This window comes from Callithrix jacchus, chromosome 8, assembly GCF_049354715.1.
Source record: "Callithrix jacchus isolate 240 chromosome 8, calJac240_pri, whole genome shotgun sequence".
Classification (NCBI taxonomy): domain Eukaryota; kingdom Metazoa; phylum Chordata; class Mammalia; order Primates; family Cebidae; genus Callithrix; species Callithrix jacchus.
The window spans coordinates 105255788-105274569 of record NC_133509.1 but is presented as its reverse complement, the minus strand read 5'-3'; the positions used below and the strand labels follow the sequence as shown (position 1 = coordinate 105274569).

At 40.5% G+C, this 18782-nt stretch overlaps 1 protein-coding gene and 1 pseudogene across 10 annotated transcripts in view; one reads left to right on the top strand and one right to left on the bottom strand.

The window, feature by feature from the left end:
* Positions 1-489: 489 nt before the first annotated feature.
* LOC100396581 (disintegrin and metalloproteinase domain-containing protein 21) overlaps positions 490-18782 on the top strand; it is a 50697-nt gene continuing 32404 nt past the window's right edge. For 7 of the 10 annotated variants that reach the window (XR_013521342.1, XR_013521341.1, XR_013521340.1 and 4 more), the window contains exon 1: positions 490-749. The gene's annotated coding sequence lies outside the window, so the exon portion shown is untranslated. Of the gene's footprint in view, positions 750-992; positions 1064-8866; positions 9029-12539; positions 12637-18782 lie in introns of all 10 variants that reach the window. The other 3 variants (XM_078335270.1, XM_078335268.1, XM_078335269.1) reach the window with 3 other exon arrangements.
* On the bottom strand, positions 10384-10466 carry LOC128928969 (small nucleolar RNA U3; annotated as a pseudogene).

Here is an 18782-nt window from a genome sequence, read left to right as displayed (position 1 = left end):
ATGTTGGCCCAGGCTGGTCTCCAACTCCTGACCTCGGATGATCCGCCTGCCTTTGCCTCCCCAAGTACTGGGATTTCAGGAGTGAGCCACTGCGCCCGGCTTTAGTTTAAGCGTTTGCATTAACGGCTCAATGATAGCAAGACAGTATGTTCGTTGATCAGGGTTCAACCTAACCCTTCCTCGCATTTGTAAAAACAGCTTTTATTTGGTAAACTTCCCATCTGACAAATAGCCATAGAGGCTAGAGTACTAGCTTCAAAGTACCTTTTTTCCTTCGCTGATTTTAACGAGTGGCTCTGTGCCATCGAGTGTTCTGAGAAGAAGTCAGAAAAGGGGAAGTACCAGTTTCCATATCAGTTCGATGGTGCCAGCGAACCGGATTCAAGTCCCTAAATATCAACTGCACGCCGGCGTTCCGGAATGAAAACGCTGAAGTTCCAATTTCCGCTGGCCCCGCAGTATGTTGCCATGGATCGATTGCTTTTGCCTGGCTGGCAGTTACCTCTCAGGAGAGGACCGGACAGCCGTTGGCCCAGGAAAGGCGGCGGGTCAGTGACGTCCTCATCTTGGCAGGTGCTTGGGACGCTGAGGCTCTGGAGGCCGCGCTGGTTCGGCTTGGCAGATGTCCAGCTAGCCGGAGATGTAGTCACTTTTGCACCCGAAGCAGGGCGCGGTAGACCACGATCCTGTGCTATGGAGTCCCATGATGGTGTGGCGTTTGAGAGGCGGCAGCCAGGAGGCTTGAGGAAGTATGTGTGGCTGGGGTATTTGGAAGGGATGGGGCCACCTGCTGGGCCGGCTGGAGACTGCGGGGAATCTACTATGTGAGGCCAGGACAGGGACCCTGCCTAGATGGACTGAAAGTTTTTAGACAGTTGTTTTTCTTGTCATGGGCGAGAGACTGGCGAGCGACAACAAAATCAACTGACATCAGAGTCAGATTTTAACCCAAGTCTTGATGATTACAAAACCTGCATTTTTTCTTATTACAGCAGGACACTTCCTGGGATCACTAGGACTAAATGTGGCTCTTTGACTGTACAATTTTGGACATCTCCCACGGGTCAATTTCCTAGTCTGTGCTTATTCGTACTTCACATCGTTGTAGAGATATATAAAGTGCTTATATATCTGCCTAATGGTGAGGGCTCCCAAAGTGATAGCTGTGTTGTCATTTGTTTCTACAGCTCTTTTGTATGTACCTTTAGTATATTACTGTTGTCATGCTCTTAGATTTTGTTTCTTGTGTAATTGTGTTCCCTTCTCCCCTGAAAGCCCTGAGGAAAAGGACCTTGTCCCACTGATAAGGGGAATGTAGGTTAACTTAGGTATACATGGAAAGATTAAACCTTGGAATTTGTCAGACCCTAATTGGAATACAAAGAGTTCCCTTTATGTGCTTTTTTCCCCCCCAAATGGGCAAGTTGTTTGCTTTTGCAACCCTTAATCTTGCCCATTTGGATAAAGCTTTGAAACAGGAGCTAGGCTTTCCAATGTGAATTAAGTCGACTTGTACTAACAAGGCCCCTTTATTTATACACAACGTAAGAGTTACTTTTGGAAGGATTATGAGTCTTATCTTGGTAGCCTGCTAAATATACTAATTAATTTGTTGGCATAAATGGAGCCAGGAAGACCAAAAACATTACATTCAATGCTCTTCGTTCCAAGAAAACTACTTCCTAGAATGAACTCAAGTAATAGGTCTTTTTCCATATAGGAATCTTGTGTAAAAACAGCATATTATCACATAAATGCCATAATTGCTATAATATCTTCAAGATGGATTATTTTCTTTAGTAAATATTAGTACTCTTTGTGCAACAATATGCTGAAGAAGGCTTTAAAATACCAGGTATAAATGCCCATCAATGGAAGATTGGGGTAAAGAAAATGTGGTACATATACACCATGGAATACTATGCAGCCATAGAAAAGAATGAGATCATGTCCTTTGCAGGAACATGGAGCTGGAGGCCATTATCCTTAGCAAACTAACACAGGAAAACCAAATACCACCTGTTCTCACTTATAAATGGGAGCTAAATGATGAGAACACATGAACACGAAGGGAATAACACACACTGGGGTCTACCTGAGAGTGGAGAGTGGGAGGAGGGAGAGGATCAGAAAAAGTATCTGTTGGGTACTAGGCTTAGTAGCTGGGTGATGAAATAATCTGTGCAGCAAAGCCCTGTGACACAAGTTTACCTATATAACAAACCTGAATATGTACCCCTGAACTTAAAAGTTTTTAAAAAATAGAGCACCAGGTATATGGTAATGATTTCCTTTTCTTCTCGATAAACCTTTTGAAAAAATATTGAATTTTCTGCTTCAGCTTCTTTATCCCATAAATTCCTCTATCACCAGTGATCTACTACTTTTCACATCTAATACTTTCTCATTTTGGTCTACCCTGACTGTTCTACAGTACATGCTCCTTATGCACACTCTCTGCTTTTAAAAAACTATTATCTTACATATAACCATTATGCTTGGGCTTCTCACAGCATGGTGCTGGGTTCCCAGAGGGAGCTTCTTTGGGAGGTAAAATCTGGAGACTGAGTTCCACGTGAGCAGGTGAAAGCTTTTTTTAAAAAATTTTTATTGTATTTTATGATTTTATATTTTTAACCTAGCCTTGGAAGTAATCAGGTTCATTTCTGTTGCACTCTGGTAGTTACAAGCAACCACTAAGGCCAGCTAAGCCCAGATTCAAGGGTAGGGTAATTGAGATTCCATCTCTTGGTGGCAGAATGGCAAGGTTACATAGCATGAGAAAATGTGGGATAGAAGCTATGTTTGGAAAATACTATCTGCCATATACATACATATATACACATATATGTACATGTATATGTATGTATATATTTGTGTGTATATATTTGTGTATTTACATAGAGATAGTCTTCTGTCTAAAGAACAACAATATATTTTAGTCTGAACTTCATATCTCTGCTCTTTTGTAGGAATCAAAGTTTTGCCCCATCAGTGCTACTTTCTTTTCTCCCCGTTATTTTTGTGGTAGCTCACATAGCTACTCTACACAAAATGAAGCAGCCACCGTGTGGGCCATTTATTTATTTATTTATTTTTATTTTAAGACAGAGTCTCGCTCTGTCATCCAGGCTGGAGTGCAGTGGTGTGATCTCGTCTCACTACAACCTCTGCCTCCCAGGCGCAAGCAGTTCTCATGCCTCAGCCTCCGGAGTAGCTGGGATGACATATGTGTGCCACCACACCCAGCTAATTTTTATATTTTTAGTGGAGATGAAGTTTCACCGTGTTGGCCAGGCGGGTCTCAAACTCCTGACCTCAAGTGAACCACCTGCCTCTGCTTCCTACAGTGCTGGGATTGCAGCTGTGAGCCACCACGCCTGGCCCATTTGCCACTTTAAGTCCTTGGACAAGCAGCTAGGCTCATCTCTTTAACCTAGTAAGTGAACCTGAGTAGAGAGGAAAGTGGTCTGGCTTCCCAGCATCAGTCATTAATTAGAAGATAAAGAACAGGGGTTCTTCTTTCTGTATAATTTGGATGATACATGTAATCTCTCAATTTACTGGGATTTCCTTGGAGTCCATTAGCAGATTGCCAGTCCTTTTCATCATGCTCTGTTTTCTGAATGCCAACTAGGAGATTTTCCACCATGCACAGGTTGCTTTTCACCACTGGATAAACATTGCTTGAAATTATGTTGATAGGCAGGTGCAATTTTGAATGTAACAAGAATTTTTGTATTGCTGTGGTAGTCTCCTAATGTGGGCCTAACAGCCAGCAAGAGAACATGCTTCATATTCTAGTTAACCTTGGTTTTTTATGATGTCGTTACGTTAAGAGCCTGGGGAGGTTGAGGCTGCAGTGAGCTATGATCACACCACTGCACTCCAGCCTGGGCAACACAGCAAGACCCTGTCTCAGAAAAAAAAGAGTTAATTAAAGTATACACATCAATTTACTTACTTATGTGTTCAGAGCATAGTTGTTGTTGAGAACGTCCCAGTTAGGGGTCCTGGATAAGATCGTGTGAGCACTTTGCTTCTTGGTCTTCAACAGCCCCCATTGCAAAGGGCAGCACTTGAGGATTTCCCCATTTGTGTCTCTTACATGTACCCCAGAGGGCAGGACCATTGCACACATGATCAAAACTTGCCCTTTTCTCTGATGGATGTCAGTTTAAACTGCGGGGCTCTTGGGCCTTTGCTCTCCAGTTGTACTCTGTGGCCGTCTTGAACATGTCAGCTTTCACACTCTCCTCTACACATCTCTGGTCCTCAGCTGACCAACTCTCCTGACATTCCTTCCTGTTGGTGCTGGCTTGCTCTCTGCCTCCAAAGATATTTAGAGTTCAGGCACCTGCCCTCCTTGTTGCTACCACCCAGAGATGCTCACTTCTGAATTAGCTCTGTTTGTAAGGAAGCACTATCTAGCCCTGTGGAAGGGGAGCTGCTTAGGCTCTGGTGGCACAGCACTTTAACATTTAATGTTTCCCACATTCAACTATTCCTGGGCGCACAGATGCTTCCTTAAAGGGATGGGGGAGGCTGAGTGAAGGCACGTTCAAGGGCAGACTCACATGGCATTGGGCACACTGCCATTGCCCTGCAGTCATCACTGTTAACTCCACCACAGGCTGTCTAGTTCCTTCATTACTTATGGAGACCTGCTTTCCCTCCCTCTAGCTTGGCTACTCGTACCATCAGGTAGGAATGAATATATTTTAACTCTAAATGTAAACCCCAATAGTTATTTCCCAGAGGCCTCTGAGCTACACATAAAGCCAAGAATGTGGCCAGGCTTATGTTGTGTAGAATCATCCACTCAAGGAAAATTAAGAGAAACTTTGTCAGGAAGTCTCCTCTAACCTGGCACTCATGTGCTACCTTGGGCAGATTATTGAACCATTCTCGGTCTCACGTCCCTCATTTGGTGAAGATAAAGTGAATAAATATAGATAAAGTCTTTAGAATAATGCCTGGCATTTTGGCTCTGTTCCAAATAAGGAGGTGGGTATAATCACATCGAATATTGACATACACGCACAGCCGCTTCGATGGACAGAGATCCACTTGGCCAAAGCTTTGCAGAAGTGAAACTAAAGGTTAGGTGAAAATGTTTCCAGATGCTGCCACTCCTTTCTCATTTAGTTTTTTTTCCTGGAGGCCCTGAGTCTGAGTGCTGCCTACAGGAAGAATCTGCACTCCTCTTAGCCAGGAGAAAGAAGGCAAGTGACATTAGGGCAGCAAAGCTTGCTGAGGAAGAGCGATAGGGAAAATGTGAGCGCAGACGGCCTAGGACTGCTGTTTGAGATCTCATCTCACCTGGGACCTTCTCTGCAAGGTTGCTTTCTGTGCATGAACACCATGTGGTTGGAGTAATGAGGTATTTAAAAGGCAGGCTGACATCTGTGGCAGACAGTGAAAGAGCCCTGTGAGAAAGCAACTGAACGAGGAGCATCATATGTAACCAAGGAAACAGTGCCGAATAGCCCCAGTTGGGCCTTACCAAGAGGAGGCTGGCTGGAACCAGAGGAAGGGTAGAATGGGGAGGTGTCTATAAAATACAGATCCTCAGCTTTCTCTTTGTTTATGAACTCTCGGATAGAATAAAGAAACTTAGAACTGTGTGTGTGTGTGTGTGTGTGTGTGTGTGTGTGTGTGTGTCAAACAGAGAGAGAGAGGGAATGTGAATGAACAAGTTGGGGTGATCTTTAAAATATGGCTCTGGGAAATAGAAAAGTTCTTTTTAAAGTTTCCTTTCTTGTTAAAAAATAAGTGTGCTAACAACTTTGTTAAGCCCTAACCTATGTAGCTGTTAAACATCCCATGCTTACAGGCACGTCGTACATTCTGTATCCTTGTACTTTAACCAAGATATCTCTGCTGGACGTGCTCACAGGCATGTCTGAGCTCTCCATGGCTTTTATCTGTTTAGAAAAATTTTAAATTATTAGTCAATCAGGTTTTAGTTTAAATTGTAAGGTCTGGCTCCAGCCAACGGAGATCAGACCAGCAGGAAGGACAACCCCAAATGCATAAAGGATAAATTTGTATGTTTTCCTTTGTTCATTGTACTCTCCTGGCACAATGGCAAGTGAGGGTACCTTTCCTGGAGTCCAGAAAATAAAAATTGCATTGCTGAAAGATCCTTTGTCTCGGTGCTAATTTTTCTTTGCGGCACCAAACATCTATTTCCAGCAATGGCTAAGCCTGATTTAAACCCCGTTCCTAAATTGCAGAAACTCCAAATCCCTCCCTACAATTTCTATGAATTTCTAGGTGGGCCCATGTCTGCTAGAATCCCCCATTGACTCCACATTCCGATTCCACTGAGTGCATTTCATTTATAGATAATTTCTACACCCTGTTTACCAGCCTGCTGAAGTTAGAATCTAGGTTTGCCTCTTAGCTGCTGTGTGACCTTGGACAAATCACTTAACCTCTCTGTGCTTCAGGTGCCTCATTCACAAAATGGAGAAAATATAATTGCTTACCTTATAGGTTTGCATTGAGTATTATTAAATAAGATGGTTACTATAAAGCATTTAAATATGTTAGTGTATGTATGGAGCTTAGAATTCCACCTGGCATATAATCAACATTTTTACGTTATTATGCTGAGCTGATTATTATGCATTGAAACAGATGTTGAGCTCAGCCTCTTTTCTTTCTTTCCACTCAGAACAGCCCTCTCAAAAGGCTCTGTGTGTGCTTGTGTGTGTGTTTATGTGTGTGTGTAGAGAAGACTTTGTTAAATATTAGAGTGATGAAGACATTTTCATTTCATTTGTGCCAACAATGTGTAATTTCAGGGTATATATTCAATAGTTCTTTTCCCGAAAGTTCTTCAGACATTTCCAGTTTAAACTCACCATTTTCTCATTCTTCCTGCATTCCACATTTCTAATCTTTGTGAATGCAAAGTAATTTAGCTACTTGTTACTTCCCCTTTAGCTCTATGTTCTCAGGGTCTCGTCTTCCACCCCCAACCTGTTTATCAAGAAATGCCTTAAGCATAGGTAGTTCCTTTGTACATATCATGCAGTAGGTAGAGTTCCCAGTAGTTCTCATGAATTCTTTAATATCGAAGTATGTTGAAAGCAATCTGATTATTTTATCATTTGAACTTTTACTCTAGTGCAGTTTTTCTCTAAATCCGCATTTGTACACTTTAGGCTGCAAAAGTAATACCAGAGACTGTGAGCCCCTAGAGAGCAAAGATCAAATTACTTTCAGTGTTATGCTCACAGTAGTACCCAGTCAGTGGCTCAAAAATTTATATACACTTGCATTTCATTGTCTCTACCTTTTTTTTTTTGTTTGTTTTGAGTTGGAGTCTTGCACTATCACCAGGCTGGAGTGCAGTGGCATGATCTCAGCTCACTGCAACCTCTGCCTCCTGGGTTCAAGCAAGTCCACTGCCTCAGCCTCCCAAGTAGCTGGGACTACAAGCACGGGCCACCACGCCTGGCTAATTTTTTGTGTTTTAGTAGAGATGGGGTTTCACCGTGTTGGTCAAGATGGTCTCTATCTCCTGACCTCGTGATCCACCCACCTCAGCCTCTCAAGAGGCTGGGGTTACAGGCCTGAGCCACTACGCCTGGCCGTCTATGTCTTTTGAGTATGAATGAAATAACTTTTTCTGGGAGAGGATTTCCAATCTGGTGTTTATTTGCGATTAATAGATATACTGGTGCAGAATTTCTTCACTATCACGACAGTAAAGCAAACTATTTCTTTTGGGCTCAACTAGTAAAGACCCAAATGGTATCTGTTCTACCGTATAATCCTGGAAGCTTTTGAGCATCACAAGTAATTCTCATTCTTTCCACTCCACAGGAGTTGGTTTCCAACTTTGTGTTGTAATTAACCTCCTTCATACTTGATTTTTCTGTGGCATAGTAAATAACTTCAATTTCTTTTTCTTTTTTAAGGAAAATATATTTTTTATTGTTACACCAGCAGTGATACAAAAAGTCTAAAGAGAAAAGTGTTCTTTTTTGTTTTAAACATTTATTTTAGGTTCAGGGATACATGTGCAGGCTTATTTTATAGGTCAACTCATGTCACAGCAGTTTGTAGTACAGATTATTTCATCACCCTGGTCTTAAGCCCAGTACCCAATAGTTATTTTTCTGATTCTCTTCCTCCTCCCAGCCTTCATCCTCAGGTAGGGCCAAGTGTGTGTGGTTCCCTCCTGTGTGTCCATGTGTTCTCGTCATTTAGCTCCCACTTATAAGTGAGAGCATGCGGTATTTGGTTTTCTCTTCCTGCATTAGTTTTCTAGGGATAAATTACTTCTATTTCTACCATGTTTAACATTGTGACTACAGTTATTCCTCCCAGTGGGGTATTCCTGGGAGAAGAAAAGATAAAAGAAGTGGTCGCTAAAAGGGAAAGGTGACATTCTTTTCTCCATAGACATGTTATTTTTAAAACGGCAGATGTCTCTTTTGTTTCATATATAATTTTGTTTAAAAAAATTTTGTGGCTGGGCACGGTGGTTCACGCCTGTAATCTCAGCACTTTGGGAGTCTGAGGCAGGCAGATCCCTTGAGGTCAGGAGTTTGACACCAACCTGGCCAACATGGTGAAACCCCATCTCTACTAAAAATACAAAATTAGCCCGGCATGGTGGCACCTGTAATCCCAGCTACTCAAGACAGAGGCAGGAGAATTGCTTGAACCCAAGCGGTGGAGATTGCAGTGAGCCAAGATTGTGCCACTGTACTCTAGCCTGGGAGACAAAGTGAGATTCAGTCTGAAAAAAAATTGTATTAAAGAGTCTGACTCTAGTGTTTTTTATGCTTGATGCTGACATCTTTATAACCTTGCCTCTTCTTCTTCCCCTCTGTCCCACATATAGAAAAAGAAAAAAGCTCAGGTGATGTCTCCTTTGGCACCAATAGGAAGTTCAAACAATGCCTAGGAACCCTTCATCAGTCTCACTCCCTAGTCACCATAAAATCCCAAGGCCATTTTTTGGGTCTGCTTGGGAGCCACCTCTTTCCTCAGAAAGCCTTATTATGTGAGTATTAAACCTTTTCATACTCTTTTGGTAGGTGGTAGTTTACAACAAATTTCGGGTGGAGATTTACCTTAATTCTACAGTGTCCACAACAATTTAATTAAATATTTGATGCATACAAAGAAATATTTATATGTTTATATGCTTAAAATAGAAAAGTAGCTGTCTTAGTCTGTTTCTGCTACTGTAAGAAGATACTTTAGTCTGGGTAATTTGTAAACAACAGGAATGTATTTCTCACATTTATAGAAGCTGGGAAGTCCACGATCAAGGTGCCAGTAGGTTCAGTGTCTTGTGAAAGCTGCTCTGTGCTTCCAAGATGGTGCCTTGTTGCTGTGTCCTCAGATGTTGGAAGGGACAGAAGCTGTGGCCTCATGCAGCAAAAAGAGTTGAAGGGACAGGCAGCTCTCTGAAGCTTCTTTGAGGAAGCCATTAATCCCAGTCACAAGAGTGGACCCCAGATGACTAAAAAGGCCCCACCTCTTAGTATCACCACAATGGGGATTCAGTTTCAACATAAGGATTTGGGAGTGACACAAACATTTTCAAACCATAGCAGTAGCAATTACATATTTTAAAAGCTCTAGAAGTATCATAAAAAATAGAATGTTATATTTGCCTTGCTCCTCCCTGATTTCATGCTTCACTTTCCCTAAACCAGTCCCCACCGCAGCTCATCGAGGTTTTAATGAGGTTGAGTTTATCACTCCCTTTGTTTCACTTTATTTTATGTTTACATTTTAACACAGATGTAAGTATTTATAAATTGTGTGTATGAGATGTTTTTTTGAGTTGAGGTCTTGCTATGTTGCCCAGCCTGGTCTTGAACTCCTGGGCTCATGGGATCCTCTTGCCCCAGCATCCTGAGTAGCTGAGATTACAAGCATGTGCCACCATGCCTGGTTTATATTTACTGATTCATCATAACTGAAATTTATTTATTTATTTATTGAATTTTATTTTTTTATTGCATTTTAGCTTTTGGGGTACATGTGAAGAACATGCAAGATTGTTGCATAGGTACACACATGGCAGTGTGATTTGCTGCCTTCCTCCCCATCACCTATATCTGGCATTTCTTCCCATGCTATCTCTCCCCAACTCCCCACTCCCCAGTCTCTCCCCTATTTCCCCCCGACAGACCCCAGTGTGTGATGCTCCCCTCCCTGTATCCATGTGTTCTCATTGTTCAACACTCGCCTATGAGAGAGAACATGTGGTATTTCATTTTCTGTTCTTGTGTCAGTTTGCTGAGAATGATGTTCTCCAGGTTCATCCATGTCCCTACAAAGGACACGAACTCATCATTTTTTATGGCTGCATAATATTCCATGGTGTATATGTGCCACATTTTCCCTGTCCAGTCTCGGTGCTCTACACATTCAGAGAAACTTCTCTAGTAACAAACTTTAGAAATGATCCCTGAAAGTATAGTCTTCATAACTGAAATCTTATGGTATATTCTCTTTGGGGACTTTTTCTTTGCAATGTTATCTTTGAAAGTTTTTTTTCATATTGATTTGTGTAGCTGCATATATTCATTGTCTCTACTATATTGTATGTCCATTGTCCATAAGTAGTTTACGAATTATCCTTTCAGTAGACGTGGGGTTGGATTTTCCCCCTTATCTTTTAATCTTACATACAGTAGTACTGTGAACATTCTTGTACATGAGCTCTGGTGAAAATGTGCAAGTTTCTCCAGAGTATATGCCCAGGAGTGGGATCTCTGGATCATACAGTATGCACAGCTTTAACACATTTGATGATGACAAATCGATATTCAAAGAGGCAAAAAATTTACATTCTGGTTTCATATCTAACCATTTGAATGAACAATATTCTGAGCACCATTCGTTGAAGGGTTCTTAACCTACTGAACCACAGTATCATCTCTGCCATAAACCAAGCTTGCATACATATGTGGTTTCTGAGTTCTCTATTCTGATCTATTTATTAGTCCATTTTCATCTGTTTCTGTACAAGTGCAATGCAGGCTTATGAATATAGCTTAGTTATAAGCTTTGATACTAGTAGAATAAGACTCCCACTTTATCCTTTTTCTTTAGTAGTGTCTAAATTATGTTTCACCCTTTGTTCTGTAAAAAATTTAGAAACAATTTCTTGAGCCACTGACCCCAAAATACCCAAAACTTGTTAAACTTTTGATTGTCAGTGAGTTGAATCTATAAATCAATTTGAGGAAAACTGATATCTTTGCAGTATTGACTCTACCTGTGTATAACGTGGTGTAACTCCCCATTTATGGAAGTCTTCTCAAATGTCCTTCAATAAAGTGTTACAGCTTCCCCCCAGGAAAGGCTTGCCCATCTTTGGTTTTATTTATTCCTACCTGTTTTATTTTTATTTGCTATTGTAAATAATCTTTTTAAAAATTTAGCTTTATATTTAAAATAGCTGTGGATTTGATGGTGTTTGATGGTATATATAAAAGACCTGACATGCATATCTTGGTTTTGATTCAAAATACAGCAAACTTGCAAGACTCCCTCATTAATTCCAATATTTTATCTAGAAATTATTTTGTTTTTATCTGCACCTTTGAAAAATAATGGTTTTTTTCCCTTTCCAGTCCTTGTAATGTTTACCTCTTTTTATTGCTTTTTACTGGCTAGAATTTTCAATATAATGTTCTATGGCAATGTCTTGTTCCTGCTTATAGAAGAGAAGGTTTTTACCATTAAGTACATATGTAGACTTCTGTAGATACTTTACACTGGCTGGTGGTTATCCTGGGAGTGCTCTTTGGTTGCCTGGCAATGCACTTTCTGGGACTGGGAGGGAGCACCGCCTCTCCCCAGCTCAGCAGGAGGGAGTAAGGCTGAGCCCAGCTTCACTGAGGACTGAAGGTGCTACTTCCTTGAGGTGCCTGAATCCAATTTCCCCAAGATCACCAGTAAAAATGAAAACATATGACCACACAAGGATATAAACATAAATGTTCACAGCAGCATTGTTCACAATAATCAAAAAGTAGAAAGAATCTGAATGCCCATCAACTGATAAATGGCTAAATAAAAATTGGCCTATTCATACAATGGAATATTGTTGATAAAAAGTAATGAAATACTGATGACACATACTACAAATGGTTGAACTGCAAAACCACTATGCTTAGTGAGAAAAGCCAGTCATAAAACAGATACTGGATGATTCCATATATTAAATGTCAACAAATGGGTTTATAGAGAGTAAATTAGGAATGGATATGGAGAGTGACTATAAAGGGATATGAAGTCTCTTTTTAGGGCAATGGAAATGTTCTAAAATTCAGTTGTGATAAAGGTAAAATTAGGTAATATAAAATTAGATTGTTGTACAGCACTATAAATATACTAAAATTCATTGACATATATACTTAAAACAGGTAAGTTTATGGAATGTAGATTATATCTCAACAAAGCTGTTTTAGAGAAGGATCAATAAAAGCTGCCAGTGTTCCATGACAACTGATTGGGTGGCATCTAACCCTATATCTCTTGGTGTCTAGGTCCTGACTGATTATTTTCTGCATACGAGGCTGTTCTGATGCTTGCGTGGAGAGTAGAATAGCAAAGGGGCTGGGCATTATCACAAACCACTGAACAGTTAGTATCTACCCATTGCTTGCTACTTAAGTCCTAACGGTATTCTTAAACAGTAATAAGCCTGTAGCAGGGCTACAGAATAATGGGCTCAGGAATGAAGCAGCCATAATGGCAGAGATGAAGGCTGTTCATGGGCACAAAAGCAGACCATCCTTCTCACCATAGCTGACCTAGCTACTGCTGCCACCTCCCTGTTGATGATGGAGACTAATGGTGAGTCCTTACTAGTGCATGAATCTTTGAGGAGACCAACAAGCTACTTAGTGACACTTGATTACTTAAGACCCCTTGTACCCTGGAAAGTGTGGCAATTCATTCTGACTAAGAGTGACATGTTTTCTATGTATGAGTTTACCTTTTCCTGCCTGACTTGGCTAGCACCTCTGTTCAGGGGCTAATAGAGTATCTGATTAACTAACATAGGATCTCTCATATACTGTTACTTCAGATTGAAAGAACAAAAGTTATGACAAAAGAGCTTCCGCGGTGGGCACATGCCTGTGTAATTTGCTGATCCTACTGCATCCACATTGCTTGTAACACATTGCCTGATAGAGTAATGGAGTCTTCTATTCCGCCGTCTTGCTTCACCTCTCAGGACCCTAGCCTAATAGAATAACGGAATGGCCTCTAAGAAAAGCAGTTGAGGCAACAGCTTGGGGATGATGTCCTACAGAGATGAAGCACTGTCCTTCAGGATGCAATATGTAAATTAAATCAGAGGTTTGCGAGCAATGGTTCATAGGCCAAATATGGCCTAATGCAGTTTTTATTAACAGAGGTTTATTGAACACAGCTACCACTCATCATTTACATATTATCTATGGTTCTTTTTATGCTACATCAGCAGCGTTGAGTAGCTGTGACAGAGCCTGTACACTATACAAAGATTACAATATTTACTGTCTCACCCTTTATAGGAAAAGTTTGCCATTCTTGCCTTAAACCAGTGGTCATTGTTTTTCTCAATAAAATATTAAGTCTCAGAGCCAAAGGTTGGGAGGTAGGATGGTCCTGTGCCAGTTTCCCACTTGGGAAACTTTTGCTTTCAGTTTTGACACTCTGGCACTTTAGTTTAAGAACTAGAAGTGCTGGTTTTTAGAAGGGAGACTGTTTCTACTAGAGGACACATTAGTGGTTCCACTAATCTTATAGCTATGGCTGCCACTGACCATTTTAGGTCCATTGTGCTTGTACACCAGCAAGAAACGAGTTACCATACTTAAAGGGGTAGTTGTCTTCAATAACCATGAGGATTCATAATAGTTATTATGCTACATAATGGTGGCAGGGAAGACTATATTAAGCACTCACATGAACCACTTGGGGTATCTCTCAGTAATCCCAACCCCTATTTTAACTGTAAATTGGCAAGTAGAGCAACTATGGTCAGATAAGTTCATGGTAACCAAAATCTCATCCCCATCAAGTGATACCACCAGGCAAGCCACCTAGACCAGCAGAAGTGCCAGCTGAGGGTGAGGGAGATGGAGAATGGGCAGTAAAGAAAGGCATCAGCATCAGTTCTGATCTCAGGACGACTGCAGCAGTGGAAGCTATAGCTTCATTGCACTAGCTAGGAGCCCATCATAGTCCTAAAAGACACAATCCTGAATGTTGAAATCCCAAAATAGCAAAACTCCTCAAGTCCCAAATCCCAAAAGTCACAATCTCGAAAGATCAAAATTCTAAAAGTACAATTCTGAAAACAATAATAAAAAATTATTTAAAATATATTGATTTATATTTTTGAAAAAGGATTTACTTGAGAAACATGAGAGAGCACTTTATAGGCCACTTTATACAATAAAATAGGCAATAAATAACATTTTGCCAGCAAAAACACTCAGGATACCTAATGAGGGGTATACTAATGACAGTCACAACATGTAACCTATGTAAAGAAATAGCTTATGTAACTGCAGTAATATGAAATATAGTGCTGGACAATTTAAGTCTTTTGACGAGTCTCCAAAGCACCAAGATCTTAGGAAATTTTATCTTTCACAAATGTAGCTGTGCAAAAAGGATGTCTCATTTATCTCAGAGCTTTCAATGCTTTTATGCACACACACAATATTTACACACAAAGTCAACATTGTGATGATGCATCTTTGTGGAGTCAAATTTGCAAAAACTTCATAAAACAAATTAGAACTCAAAGTCTTTACACAACTTATACCTCCAGTATTGGAAATGATGCAAAGATATAACAGCATAGCAAATTTTAAACAACAATGATGAGAACTTAATAGCAGGGAAAAAACTAAAAGGAAAATTTGACTAATGAACCAGTGTATTACAGGAATACATATGGGTAATTGTGCAGAAGTAGTTCGTAAGAGCTGACCAACTTCCATGATCATTGTATTTTGAAATCTTGCATCACAATAAATAGCTGGCTTTTTTCTTTTAGGGCATGGCTCTCCTCAGAAAATACATGCATATTTTCTATGTGGTGCTGCTCTTTTGAAATTCTCTTTTGTGTTTCAATATACACGAAAATGAGCATTCCCTGTGAAACTTCCCATCGTTCATGCCATGCTTCCATGTTGTTTTGGGCACACAGAAACTCATTTCCCATGCATTCATATACAGTCTACAAATTTGGCAGAAATAATACTTGTGATCAAATAGCAACACCCTTACATAAAGTGTCTTCTTATCCTAATTATTTTTGAACCAGTCAATAACTTCACTAGATTCTTCAGGTCAATTCCACTTTAATTTATTAAAGCTCCTGGTATGTCATCAGCTGGAAGGAAGACCAGTGCTGGCAAATTGCACTTTTTTTTCCTTTTGAGACAGGATCTTGCTCTGTTGTCCAGGCTGGAGTGCTGTGGCTCCATCACGGCCCACTGAAGCCTTAATCTCCTGGGCGCTATTGATCCTCCTACCTCAGCCTCTTGATTAGCTGGGATTACAGGCACACATCAGCATGCCTGGCTAAACTGTTGTATTTTTTGTAGAGATAGGGTCTCGCCATTTTGCCCAGGCTGGTCTCAAACTCCTGGGCTCATGCAGTCCTTCCGCCTTGGCATCTCAAAGTGTTGGGATTATAGACGTGAGCCACCATACCTGGCCCAAATGACATATTTTTAAACTGAAGTTTTCATAGACACGGTGGGATTATAGGCATGGTGGTTCTTGCCTATAATCCCAGCACTTTGGGAGGCCAAGACAGGAGGATCACTTGAGTCCAGGAATTCAAGACCAGCCTGGGTAACACGGCTAATGTGTTTTATAGAAAATACAGAAATTGTATTCTCTACAGTTTTGAAATTGTACAGGAATTTAGCTGGGCATAGTGGCATGCCCCTGTAGCCCCAGCTACCCAGGAGGCTGAGGTGGGAGGATTGCTTGAGCCTGGAAGGTCCAAGCTGCAGTGAGCCGAGATCACGCCACAGTACTCCACTTCAGGCTGGGTGACAGAGCGAGACCATGTTTCCAAAAAAAAAAAAAAAAAAAGAAAGAAAATACAAAATCAATTTTTTCTGCAAAGACCACCAAATCTTTAAATAAGTGTTTACTTCACTTTTCCAGTCATTAATACATAAGCAGGTGAATAAGTCTTAGCATTTTGTGATCCAACAGGGTCACGAACTATATCTAGCTGACAAAAAACAATGGGGACAGTTTTGAAGTAACTTCCACTAGCCGAAGTAAAGCATGTGCTAGTTTTTCTGTTAGATTTAGTGATAAATATAAGAAGTCTTTCTTCTTCAACAGTCAAATCCCTAATCAGGAATAGTTCACCATTTCATGTATTTTGCAAGATGTGGAGGAACCTCAGTATTAGTAAATGTCTTTGGTTCAGAAGGCTATTGAGGTTGTTGAATTCTTTTTATTCTCTGACAGAAGTTATTTTTTGAAGGGAAGCGTAACACTGTGTGTGAAGGACCGGAAGCTGTACACAATTGAATCATTTGACAAGGGAGATTTCTTGTAATTTACACTTGGATTTCACTAGTTCTGTGATCTTTGAAACACTGCACTTGTTATTTGGAGAGAGGTTGTGGTCTACAAATTTGCTAAGTCTGTGCTGTCTATTTGAAAGTCTGGTTATTGCTCAGTTGTTGCAATTAAGCGATTTTCTGCTTTCATAGCACCAATTAGAATTAGCTTTTCAATTTGTATCTTTCAACATTAAGTAGCCTCAAACACTTAACTTATCACAGCCTTTTTTCAAGGGAACAATTTCACAGATCTCTTCCACTGTGTTGTAAGAAATACAGTAAGAAGAAATGGTACTCAGCTTCCAATACCCAAATCTATATTAGTCAGGGTTCTCTTGACAGAACCAATAGGATCTGGATGTAGATATATGAGAGGTAACTTATTAGGGAACTGGCTCATGCAATTATGGTGGCTGAGAAATCCTATGACAGGCCATCCGAAAGCTGGAGACCTTGGGATGCTGGTGGTATGGCTGAGTCCAAGTCCAGAGGCTGCAGAACCAGACAAGCCCATGGTGTAACTCTCGATCAGAGGCTGAAGACCTCAGGACCCTGCGGGCTGCTGGTGTAAGTCCTGGAGCTCAAAGGCTGGCAAGCTTGGAGTTCTGATGTCCAAGGCAGCAGATGAAAAGTCTGTCCCAGCTCTCAGAGAGAGTCCAATTTGCCTTCAGTATTTGTTCTCTTGGACCCTCCACCTATTGGATGATGTTCACCAGCACCTTCCCACCTGATCCATTCAGGCCTACACTCTATCTCCTTTGGAAACATTCTCACGGACACACCCAAAATAATGCTTTACCAGGTTTCTAGATATTCCTTAATCCAGTCAAGCTGACACCTAAAATTAAGCTACCAGTCCAATCCTTGCCAATTTGGCACCCATATGCATATCCTTAAGACTTAATTTCCAAATAAAGACAATAGTATGTCTTTATTTGGTTTTGTTTAACATATATGCAACTGTCCTGTGTTTGTGATTTTCAGGATTTTAGACATTAGGGACTTCGACATTAGGGATTTTGATCTTTCAGGATTTCAGTATTCAGGATTATGGCATTCAGGATGGTATCTTCTGGGATCATAATCCAACCCCGCACTAACTTTTTCTTTTAAGTTTTTACTGGAAATTGTAATCAGCCAGAATCCTGGAGAAGTAAAAGCGTGAAAGGAACCTAATGTGTGAGGTAAATGGACCTGAGTAATACAAGGAATGAAGCATAGCAGACAACAATGGTGTTCTGTCCAGATCTCCTGGGTTTCCTTCCATTGGTTCAGCGTGGCCATTCTCCAGCTGCTGCAGGTTCTGTTGCTAACGGCTCACACCTGCAACAGTCTCAGGAGGATTGCCCTTGGCGGATTGAAGCAACATCACTAAGAGTTGTCTGGAAGTTATGCACTCATCTCTGTAACAGCCTGTGAACAATGACTGCCTGATGCCCGATATGGAGGTACAAAAAAGCCTCACTCCCTGGCCACCAGGTAGGAATGATCCCCAGTACTTCGGAGCTCCTGGACATTTCAGGCTGATGCTATAGCTGAAAATATAGACTTGCTTCCCTTGACCTCTTCTGTTTTCCTGATTCCCCCGTAGATTTCTCATGTAATCATGCAATTTCTTAATAAAATACTTGATTATCTCTGTCCTGCTTTTGTAAAGTTCATTTGGTAATTTCCCCCTAATATCTAAAATTGGAATTCTTAGTTCATCATTCTGAGCCTTTTTGCTTATTTGAGAATGTGTAATAATGACCCATTTTGCTCAAAGGGAGAGACTTTAGCAGCATTCTCTATCATTCAGTTCTAAGAATTCATTTTCATTATGATTTTTTTTGGCCCACAAATACTTTAAAAAATTTCCAAACACCCATGAGGGGTATTTCTACTTGGCTTTTTGTTACTGATTTTTAAACTTATTTTATGGCTGTTAGATAAGTATTTTGTATGATACTAATTTTTAAAAATTTATTGAGATGTGTTTTATGCATTGCCATAAATACTTTGTGCTGGGAAAGAATGTATATTCTGCAGCTGTTGAATGCAGTTTTCTATACATATCCTTTTTATTAAACTTGTTAATTGTATTGCTTAGATTCTTTACATTCTTCTTTTGTCTCTTTGATTTCTTATGAGGAATTAGTTAAAATCTTCCTCTGTATGGTAAATTTGTCCCTATATTTTGAACTGTTATTA